Source organism: Oryzias melastigma, linkage group LG18 (assembly GCF_002922805.2).
Source record: "Oryzias melastigma strain HK-1 linkage group LG18, ASM292280v2, whole genome shotgun sequence".
Taxonomy (NCBI): domain Eukaryota; kingdom Metazoa; phylum Chordata; class Actinopteri; order Beloniformes; family Adrianichthyidae; genus Oryzias; species Oryzias melastigma.
Genome location: NC_050529.1, coordinates 15,986,919 through 15,999,141, shown reverse-complemented (window position 1 = coordinate 15,999,141; position 12,223 = coordinate 15,986,919). Strand labels below are relative to the sequence as shown.

The following is a 12,223-nucleotide window of genomic DNA, read 5'->3' as shown; positions in this document are numbered from 1 at the left end:
ATCTCTCCTTGTGCTGAAACTGGAAAAAACAAGGCAATCCATCTCTGTCCAGGGTCTCCGCATGAGGTTAAAACATAGTCTGGATGGCATCAATGCCCAGCAGTTGCTGCACTATTCACCAAACACAATTCCAAGGTCAACAACTCTTACTTTTCACATTTCATCGCTGCTCAAAATCCATCGCTTATAAAAGAAGTAAAAACATGTTTTTAAAAATGCTTTTACTCTGTTGGCTCATTGAGAAGATGTCCAAAACTGAACCATTAACCAAAAAATAAAGAAAGAAAGAATTCACAAATCAGTGCTCATTTAAGAGCTGTCATTGTAGCTGACTATTTGCTCCAATAGTTATGTATGTAAAATGTATAGATATATTTTAAAAATGCATTCCTATAGAAATTTGGAATGTATTTGTCAAACTGGCCATAAGTTTATTAGCTGAACTCTGGTCTCTCTCAAGTCAGCCCACTTTGTTTTGAAGACTTTATTGCTTCATGTAGTTCAAAGTCTTCACATGATTCATCTGCTACAATAACAGATGACAGGTTAAAGAAATTGAAAAGGCTCTAAACTGCAATAAAAGATACGTTAGGGTTATGTTGCAGTACATGAGACTCAATGAAACACGTGGCATTGTGATTGTAAGCCGGTCAGGACAGAAGATAAATACCTAGTCTGTTTTGATGCACTCATGGCTAAAATAAGATGCATTTAACCCTAGAAAACTTTCGCTGTAAAAGGTTATATCATCACTTTTGCCAGGTAATATACTCATTAAAAAGTACTTGTCCTAAAAATAGATCTATTTATGACAATACATGATAAATTACAGTAGTTTTATTTTATTTTCAACTGTAGTATATGTAACAAAATGGAAAATAAAAGCATGGACAGATCCTAAAAACATGCTTGAAAATTTTTGAAAAATTTGGAATTTAAAAAGAAAGAATAAAAAAGAAAATATGATACTGGAGAGTTTGCCTTCGGTCCACCCATGAGACTTTATCCAGGGACCCATGACACTAAAAATTATGTAAATACTTTTGCTCGAGTGAAAATCACCTGGTAAAAGATGGTGTTTTAGAGTTAAGATTACTTTTTTTTTTTTAGAGCGACTGTGTGTCAACTTACTTGTAAATTCTGGTTGTGTTTACTGACCTAGAACCAATTTTCTGTGAAACGCAATGAACAAAAATCAAAATGTTTTAATACGACCGGTAAACCATGGTGCAGAGTGGTTAGCGCTCTTGCTTCACAGCAAGAAGGCCCCTGTTCAAATCTGAAACAGAACCACCAACTGGGGAAACTTTCAGTGTGGAGTTTACATGTTCTCCCCGTGCATGTGTGGGTTTTCTCCAGGGACTCCAGCTTTCTCCCACCGTCCAAAAACATGCAATATAGGTTAATTGGTGACTCTAAATGTGCCCTAGGTGTGAATGTGAGAGTGAATGGGTGTGTGATTGAGTCCCTGCGACCAACTGGCAACCTGTCCAGGGTGCCCGCCTTACCTGCCTTCAGTAGCCAGGTTAGGGTCTGGCATCCCTGTGACCCCAAAAAGGATAAAGCAGAAAGAAGGTGAATGAATGAATGGTAAACCATGCAGCTGCATTTCCAAATAGATTGTTGTCTTGCCAAGTCTGGTGGAGTTACATGCCGTGTCAACATAACAAACTAAAAAAAGAGTGTATTGTTTTGTATGTTATGTGTTACAACTGAATTATGTTGAAAGTCATACCACATTGTCTAACTGTTTTTATTTTTTCTTAATAATCCTATTTGTGTCTATTTGTGCAATTTCAAAATCATTTGTATAGGCTTGTGCCATATAGCTCATTAAAATGTCACACACTGGCAAACATTTATATTCTTGATTATGAGGATATTCCAGTCACCAAATATGAATCTTTATGGATTTTTTAAAAAAGGTTTGAGGTTTGAGATCCTTGTTTATGCTCAGGAAATCTTTAGTTTTGTGCAAAATGAAAAAAAGAATAACCATATTGCATGACATTGGTAAAGTTTCAAGACAGCTGGAGCCTTTTACATCTAACATGGTATTTAAGATAAGGTATACAGACTCCATAGCAACAAAATAGAAAAGTAAACCAGGAATAAGGAACACTTTACGTCAAAAAACAAGTATAAAGTAAGCAGTATAAAGAATATCCTTGAAAACAAAAACTGAGGAGAAGAAAAGAGTTACTAGGAAACTGTGAAGATGTGTTGTCCACATATTGTTTTCCCTTCATAAATATATATATCAAACTTGCTTTGATTGTCAGGTGACCAATAAATACTTTAAAACTGCCACAACATGTCAGGAACTGGTGGTGTAGAGCCAAAAATGCTGAAGACAGGCTTAGGGCAAGAATTTAAGACTTAAAAAAACTAGAACATTGAAAGCATTGACAATTATTTTCTGTGGATATGAAGACACAGAAAACGGAACATGAACCAAGAGAATATAACTGAGAGCAAATGTAACCCTAGTAAAGTTATTTACTTTTTCTTTAACCTTTACTTTAAACAGGGTGTAATTTTCAGTTTCTCCACTGGTGGCAGTAGACATTTTAGACGATGTTTTTTTAATTTGTTCGGAGTGATCATCCCGTCATTGTATTGATCTTTGACGCTTTTCCTCACGAGCGAGAAGCAGCGAGTGAAAGGGAGAGAAAAGACCCGAGCGAGGTGAAAAGTGTGAAATTGTAGTTTATTAAACCAGTATTTGAGCTAAGTTTGACAAAAACAAAACAAAACAAAAAAAAAATCCCAACAGTTAGTGGGAAGAAGATAAATCTGGAGAAAACCAAGGGTGGAGTTTGAAAATTGTGGAAAAGTTCGTTATCTTGGTGAGTGGTAACCGCATTTTGTGTTATATAATGCCAGTAAATTGTATCGACCGATTAAAACTAAATGGGAAATGGAAACCTAATGTTATAAAAAACCAGTTGAGGTAACTAAGGAAATATGTGATTAATATACAGTATGTTTTTTTGTTGAAGTTTCATTTGTGAAGTCTCCTCAGTTCACCACGTGTTGCAGGCTAAATACCCTGTAAGCTAGTTTTGACTTGTCGTTTTTTTTGCATGTTATTTAATTTTATTGTGTGTTTGGAGTTTAACTTTCTGAAAAGGAAAACACCATGAAACAATTGAACTAATGTTAAAAGGTTACTATGGACAATATTTAATTATTTTCTGCACATTTGTGTAGACTGTTTTTTTTTTTTTTTTTGGAGTTCACCTGGATCCCGGCCTTCATCTTTTCATCTCATCTACCATCATCATCCCATCATCTTCTCATCTCTAATCCCCTCATCTCATCTCTCATCACCACCTTCTGGAAATCTCGGTTCGGACATTAGTAGGTTTCTTTAATTTTTTTTGAGTGCACTCAAGGGTTTTATTATTATTTTTCTTTAAAAAACAAACAAACAAACAAACAAAAAGAATTGAACTCGAGAAATTGTAGAAAAACTTTTATCTGAGATCTCAGTTTTATTTGAACAATTCTTTTAGGTCAGTGGCCACTTGTTTTTTGTGTTGGGTCCAAATTTTACATACTTGGAAATAATTTTCATTTACACTGAGTTTTTGCAAACTGTACTTCATATTTATTTTGGTCATAATCTCAAATAATAATTCAATTTTAGTCCAACTGCTATTGTTTCGGTGTGATTTCTTGGGTTGTACTATTTAAAATTTTAGAATATACGACTGTGAACAATCTCCTCATCGAACCTAGAGCTAGAGTAACTCCATTTGATGGTATTTAGAGCTACCACACACAACAGCAGCACTTAGGGGTTACACAAACAAAAGGGAATAATCCTCATAACACCCCTTGCTCAAAAGGGACAATTCCAGATGCCTGAACTTATAAGAACTATTAGAGAGGAGCGGATCTCGAGCATGGGCAAAGCAAGAAAATAGTCCATGATCTTGCAGGAAAATAGGGATAAGAAGTGGCATTTCAAACTCCTCTCATAAACAGGACAGGCTGGCTTGGAGCAGTCCTGACGATTCGTCCTAGAGATAGAAAACATGGGACGGGAGCATGAAGAGGGAAACAAAGAGGGAACAAGTAAGCTGGAGCATAGTTAGACAAGATAAGGCTTAAACTGGACTGCCGGAAAATTTCTTCTGATTTGACATGCAAAGAATCTCCTGTTGGGTCCAGGTTGAGCAAGTCATTCTGTCAGAAACTGGTGGTATAAGAGCCAAATTTAAAGCCAGGGCGTGACAAAACCACAAACAAAGGGAAATTAAAACAAAATTGCAAGCTTGACTCTAAGTTATTTAATTGAAGGCACAATTGTGGACAATTATCAAACGAAACCAGGTGAGATCATGAAAACACAAAACCTGCAAATAGAACCAAGATAACACGACTAAGATCAAACAATCCTCTCACCATGAAAATATTCTAAAGGCTTTTAGTCTTGTTCCTGAATTTTTTTTTTTTAGGCCCAGAATCCAGCAATCTCATCTTTTACAGGGATGGCAATGTGGTTGAGTATCCCTCGTTTTTAAGAAAAATATGTTGTGTGTTCAGTGAATAAACAGGTGGCTGATATGTTCTACCATAAGTCCAGCAGATGTACGTGAACATACTGCCTCTTCAGCACTTAAAGCTTTTACTAAGCACCCTCTTTCTTGAGCTGTTTTTGTCCTTCTGGATTCTATCGTCCAGCAGGAATGGTGGATTAGAGGACGCCACATCATCTGGCCTTGTGACAAGGTTTCCCAGGAAGTCATTTTAACATCCAGGGACTTTAAGGAGGAGCTTAGCATATCTTTATATTGTCTCTTTGGTTCCTCTGGTGATCGTTTTGCTTGAGAATGCTCACAGCAGAAAGCGATGTTTGGGAATCTGGTGGTCTGGCCCAACTTGTTCAGGCGTTCAACAGGAAAAAGATACTTTAATTTGCAAATGTAACTGGGTCATATTCCCTGTTAACTTTGCAATGTGTCCCAGTGTTGGTGGAAGATGACTTTAGGTTGGTGTCACTGGATCTTTTATTCTTTTGGACACAAATTAAAACAGTCAACCGCTGTCTTGACTTGGGTCTGCTTTTTATTTTCTTTTAGTTAAATTAAAAAAAAGGAAATACAAATAAAGAAATATACATGTTAGCAGTCAGCTAAACGTAGCATGGACTTAAGCTAGTTTCCATAAAACTGCACATAAAAACTATTATATTGTGTTCTAAATTGACCTCTCAATTTTGACCCGAACGCAATATAAGGATGAGACACTTCCCGAATTATTTACAATAATTTTGCAACAATTTAATAAAAGTACATTTGGTAAAGGGGTGGACATAATGTCAAGCACATCTCATCTCAGCCACACCCCACTGCAGTCTAGGCATGAGTGTAAACATATATGTGAACGTGGTGAGTTCAGGTATAATCGGACAGACTAACAAACATACAGTACAAGAGTTGATAAAATGGCTATTACAATTCATTTGGTGAAAATAAACTAACCAAATCATTGAAAAAAAATATTGCTTAAACATGCTTGATTTGTGTACATTGGTATGTTTAATATTTACATTCATTAGCAAAAAGCCACCCAGTGGTTACTTGGTGACCTGGCTTGTATTGTACTTTGGCAGTTGACCTCCAAACTATGAAAAATTAGATTTAGTCATAGGATTACCAAAGCTACAAATATTTAAAAGCTACCTTACCTACAAACCTCAAAGCTCTACCATTACATTTCATGCGGTGCAATATCTTTTAATAGCTTCTTTAATAATTTGAACTCAGAACTACATTTTAGAGGCTTTCTACAAACCAAAAAGGGACAAATTTCTTAAACAAATGGATTAGAATGTGTTAATGTGGTCTCAGACTCCAACCCAAATCAAAAGTCTTCCTCCGCTGTAAGGGAGAGAATTAGGTCTATTTGACATATGGCTCCTGACACCCATTATTAAATAGTGGCGGCAGCAATATATGTTAGAGAAGAGATGGAAAGAGACAGGGCAGCAGAAGGACGAAAGATGAATAGTAAAAGAATGATGGATCTAATCTCTCCCAGATGTTTTCACAGGAGCAGCGCACAAACGGTGAGATCTGCAGATCTCAGGGAGGGAAGTTCTATAGATAGGCTCTACGCTGGACACGAGATACTGAAAGCATGATTTTTTTTTTTCAAATTGAGAGATTTTTTATAGACTATTTGCTGACAACAAAGGACTCACATATATTAAATTAAAAAATATCAGATAAGATGCAGTCTAAGTGCCATAAATGCAGTTTTAATTAACCTCAGATAAGATTTAAGACCTCTTTCACATTTATCAGCCTTTTAATATTAACAAAGATCAAACCCAAGTGTCTCAGGGTCTTGTGATGCTCCTGACACTAGCACCTTATTCTAATTTTGTGATGCTTATGTAAGATTTTTACCTGTAAAGTCTCATGACAAAAAGTGTAAAAATACTAAAAACATTTCAATGTTCACTAAAGTGTGGGTGAAGAATTAGTAGTATGTTTTAGTAGGTATTGGGGAAGGAAACTGCAGTGAGACCTCCAAGCCAACAGAGAGTGTAATAAACAAAAGACGGTTGAGACACAAAAGTGTAATCTTGTGCTAAACTCCAATTTTTCTTCCTGAAATGGAAGAACCAAAAATTGCTCAATAAATGGCTGGTTTTAAAATGATACAATTTCCCATTCACTGTCTTATTGGGGAAGTCAAAGAAATACAGTTACACCAAAAAATAAAGTAGTTCTGTAAAATCTCTTGACGTCATCCATAGAAAATGCACTACCTTCGGCCCTCTCGAAATCAGGCCAGAGCCACCTCCGTCACTTCCTGATACGTCTACCGCCATTTTGAAACCCATCAACAGCGATTGGTCTGAGTCGGTCTGAGTCACATTTTTAGAGAAACGACTGTCGACAATCATTACTGAGTTTCTTCAAAGACCATCCCCCTTCCAGTGAAAGCGGGTGCGGGAGAATCTGTCAATAAAACATTCAAGGCGGGGCCAGCGGGCACCACATGCTTTTACTGAAGTATCTGATTGATCAGTTTATAACTTGAATAACTTGAGATTAAGAAAAAAAAAGTATTATAAAGATACTCATTCTCAGTATGTTGTTGAGATGGGTAGAGTAAAGTCTGCTAGGCGTGCCTTACTAGAATTTTACTCCGCACTGAAACCAAAAAGGTCTTTAATTGCAAACCAGATTGTGGAAAAAAAGAAAAGAAAAACACGGATAAGCACTATTGGTTTGCAATGCTCAAGACAATGTGATACAAATAGGCTAATGAACGAAATTGGAAAAAAAAATTCCAGCAGCAAAGATTTGAAAATTGTTCCATTTTTATTTATTTATTATTTTTTTTTAAAGAGAACAATTACTTTGAGAGCAGATTTCACTTCATTTGTACTGGAAGAAGATAAGTAAAAAAATTAAATATATTAGGTTTTCCTCCTACTTTTAATTAAACTCATTTGCACTTACAGTAAGAAACCAATATAAAAATCCATGTCTGTATTTTAAATAAATTAATAATAACCAGAATTGCAGCAATGCTGTGTCCCACCATGAAGAACTAGCCAGAATTCACTCATTTGTGGTTTTTCATTTTACACTATTTTAAGACTTAACCCACTTTTTTTACTTATATAATAATGCGACCCTCCAGTGAGACCCAAATTAGTAAATGTTGTATAAATCCTTAAAAAAACATGACACAAATATATCTCTTGAAGTGAAACAAAATCGTTTCAAAATTTATCAAAGTTGTACTTCTATAGAATTTATTTTCTAAATTTTACTGGTTTTAGAAATTTTCATACTTTTTTGAACCATGACACCTTTTTAGAATACGAACTTTCTTAATTATCTGTAAACGCTCAAATACAGAGAACATGACTTCAGTGTCCTCAATGGAGGGAAAGTAATGGTAATTACCACTTGTATTAACCCCAATCAGCCTTTCACCACATAAATGAGCTTTTGTTATTTTACAGTCCTTTGCAGGCACAGAATTAACTTTCATTTCCTTTTTTTTTATTGGTGAAAATTTTGCTTTTACCATCCGTTCATTGAACTACCCATTTAATTTCCCAAACTTGAACAGGCTGTCCAATCACAAACCGATTCCAAGTCTTTGCCCTTGGCAAGTATCTCATGAAAAGCGAGGGTCGGCGCCTGTTCACGCCGCTGCCTAACACTTCGTTCCTGATGTGGCTTAAGTGTTTCCATTTTAGATGAAGCCACATGATAATGAGCAGATGTGAGTGTGTGTTTACATGTGTGTGCATCTGACAATACTCTTTGATTAACCGACTCAGCAGTAACGGAGTATCGAAACCTGGAACATGCATGCATAATCAACACACTGCGTACGGCAGGATAGCATTAAGAGGTATTTTGTTCAAGAACAGCACGGTATTTCACTTTTTATTCTCAGGCCATCTGACCTCTACTGCGCGGGACAGTATAATTACTCATTCAATAGGGTTTCATTTCATGTTGGCTCCCAGCCCACAGGCATTCAGCAGGTATTTGTTCACCTTATTAGTTTACACTGTGAAGACCAATTAATGATTTCTCATGAGCGTGCAGACCCGTGTAGAGTTGAGTGGACGATTCACATGGGATTTCATCTACAAGCAGGATTTGCCTGTGCACTATGGGAGGAATGAACATGCGATGAACACAACAGAGTTTCAAAAGTGCTTATTGAAAGAATGTTTACAAAAGGGGTCTGTGACCTTAAAAAGACTCTTGAGGTGATGTCTCATAACTACAATCTATTTCTTTTTTATTTTTGCATAAATAAAACACAATACATTATATACGTATACATATGTATATATATGTGTGTATATATGCACACATACACACACACACATATATACTGTATATATACTGTATATATATTTGTTCATAAATTTTGACATAGGTTCAGAACACTTCCTTTCAAAGTAAAAGACACCCTTCACAACATTGGTTTATCTCAGTGCAACAAATGTAGTAGTTGGTACTGTGATGTCAGCTGTTTATTTAATTGTTGTTTAAGTGCAACTCAGTCATAAATTCTTCAATCAGAGATGACTGAATGATCCCTACCAGATTTCTTGGACCATATGATACAACTTGATTTTTTTCAATAAATGACTGTTTACTGTAATCTAGTGCGCCTTAAGTTTGAGATCCCGATTGTGCTTACTGACCTCTGATTTTCTGTGGCACATGACACTGTCCAAATGTTTCATTGTGGTTAACTACAAAGTCACACCACTTGATGGGTTGTTGGAGCATTAGGGGAACTGTACTGTAGTCTGTCTTTGGCAGAGTGATCTGTTGAATGTTCTTTGAGTCACTTGATGTACCGTATATTTGAAGAATAAATTTTTCTTTCAAATGATAAAATTTTCCCTTTTATACAACCAGAGAGCCACAAAGAAAGGGTCAAATAGCCGTATGTGGCTCCAGAGCCTCAGGTTGCAGACTCCTGGTTTAATATGCTAAACATGACAGAATCGCAAATGTTCATTTGCCTGTGTTTGGGTCTGTTGGGGTTAGAAATTAGAGACCAACACACACACACTCAAAAAAAAAAAATCAATGCAATTTCCGAGAGGTAAAGCACACATAGAGTAAGTTTGAATTAACTTTCAGGTTTTTTGTTTTTTTTATCAGTCTCTACAATGCATGAGGTGAGAATGTAGAGTTAGAACCAGCTGGAATTCAAGTCTTTAGCCTCAGGTTTGCTCACCTGGTCAGCGTTCTTGCTGCCAACTTGCCCTTAGCCTCCTCTTAGAAGAAATCTAAAGTGTGGACTGCTGCTGGCAGTACACAAAAGGGTTAGTTCGTCATGGTAGAGATAACAACTTCTCTATGTCTGTAGTTTGATTTGGTTCAGCATACTCACATTCTCATTGTCTGTCTTCCAGTTGAGTCATAGCATATGGATTGACAGTCCACTTCTCTTGTTTTTCCAGTCATACAAGTTGACTTCATCAGGGGAAGCCATATCCTAAAGGTAATTTAGGTATGTCTTGCTGTTCCATTGAGGCTCATGCGGCCACCTTAAGGGACGTCATGTAAATGAAACAAACGGTCGGTGTGCATGTGATAAGAAACCTATATTGCGAGGTATTTGTAAGGATAATGTGTGTTACACACTGTTATTACATATGTGTTATCCTGTCGTACACTGCCCTTTCACCACCCTAGTCGTTATAAGGTGCACCTGCTCCCTACTGATTGTACGTAAATGCTGCAAGCATGGGGTGTGGAAGTAAAATGTAAGTGGCCGTAGGATGCCCACACTAACTTCACATTGGTTGTCTAGTTTCCTAATTTCTAAGAACGCCAAGAAACATTATCATCTGAACACACAACAGCTACTTCACTCTAACTTACTCTTATGTTTTATAAGTGTTCAGTATAACCTGTACCCCGCAGCATGCCCATAGAAAAAAATGTGCATGAATTTTGTCTTTCTAGGTGAGGGGTGTCAAACTCAAATTCAAAACGCACCTTAGGATAGGCATTTATAGAACACACTAAAACTACATTTTTAAAACTTTATAAAGGTATTTTTTTTTTAGTATAAACGTGTATAAAAATAGACAGGAATATTAATCAAGAATGAATCAACTTCAACCTTAATAACTTTCAATGTTTTACTCTAAAATACATTTTGTTAAAATTATACAAGTTTGAAATAAACTAATCATTCAAAGAAAAACAAGTCTAATTTATTTACTTTCATGTTATTTTTTATGAAAAATTGCACTTATAAAGAATCCAAAAGATTTTGATCCCCACAAAATATATCCTGTCAAAATTATTCAAGCTTGAACATGCTGCTGAACAAAACAAACAAAGCCTGGAAATAAAAGTAAAATTTGTGCTTTTTAGCAAAAACAAACCAAATCATTACATTTTCTGTACTGTGTTTTGTTGTCTGGCTGTTTTACTCTGGTTTTCCCTCAGTTATTTTATCTAGTTATGCCTGTTTCTGTCCACACCATGAGTGAGAGGGAAAAGATGATGACACCCTTGTGATGTAAAACGCTGTTCCTTAAGAAAGCCTTAGATCTTTATAACTGATCTCTCAGCCTCCATAGTGTTGTTTCGATATGTTACCATTGCAAGATAACATCGGACCATTAATACTAATAAAATAAAATTATCTGGAGAGGTGGAGGAATATAATTACCTGGAGGCCCCTGGCACGTAGAAGAATTATCATTTTTTGGTCGTATCTACCTGTAAGGGCAATTGTAACTTAGGCATAACTTTGCAGTAGTTGAGAAGTTCCGGCTGAAAACTTTGTAGAAGACAAGTAATAATTCTTAAAGTACTTAATAAATATTATCTGCAAAATTGGTATAATGGTAAACTCATAAAAAAGCAGTAATACATATTGCCTTTCTACAATTCTCTGTAACTCGTTAGCTAAGTGTGTTCTCCTACTTTCACTTTCTTCCACTGACTATTTGCTTTTTCTGCACGTATTCTTGAATTTTCTGCTCCTACTTGCCAGGTCTATGCGTGATGACGTAATGGGTTTTTGGCTTTAAGATGGTCTCCCCCTTACCTTTTTCCCCTCAAACTCATATCTATTCTGGTCCTATCTATGACAGTGCATAGTGTAACCCAAAGGCAGCATTTCAAATCTATCTTATTTGAAGTAATTATACCTCCATGCCTTAAATTACTTTGAAATATCAAAAAGATATATATCAGCTTATGTCTTCTACTATAAAGTTTTCCAGTTCACACCCCAATACTCCTGTACTGGTGCTAATGAGACAACTCAGGGGGGAGAAGCACCTAGATGCTCCGGTGTGGATGTGTGACACAGATGAAACTCCGACACAGACGCTAATTCACCACACACAATCGGTTTGAAGTTATTTTTAAGAAGTTTAAACAGCAGTGTGATTGTGAAAATGAGCCGATACTGTACCTCAAAGCTGCAGACACCTGACACTCGTTTGATGAAGAGTTATTTAAAGCTAAAGTACAAAACAAAAGGCTCACGATGTGTTATAATTTGCCACATGTGAGGTGATACTCTCACCAGCAAAAAAGAAAGATCAAATGTAAGAAGTAATTTGACTTGTTTCATTCTGTCTGCTGAGAGGTTGTGTTCAGTAAAATGGGTTCAGTCGCAGACCGGTTGTAATTGTTGGCAAGAGTGGCAGAGTGATTTCTGCTGCTGCTAAAACCTC

General features: G+C 36.3%; 1 long non-coding RNA gene across 1 annotated transcript; it reads left to right on the top strand.

Annotated features, from left to right (window-relative positions):
• The first annotated feature begins 1,765 nt into the window (after positions 1 to 1,765).
• Positions 1,766 to 10,683, top strand: LOC118600048. The gene is made up of 3 exons (XR_004949619.1): positions 1,766 to 2,688; positions 2,777 to 3,363; positions 9,980 to 10,683. It is a non-coding gene; the product is annotated as an uncharacterized LOC118600048 (long non-coding RNA).
• The last annotated feature ends 1,540 nt before the right edge of the window (positions 10,684 to 12,223 follow it).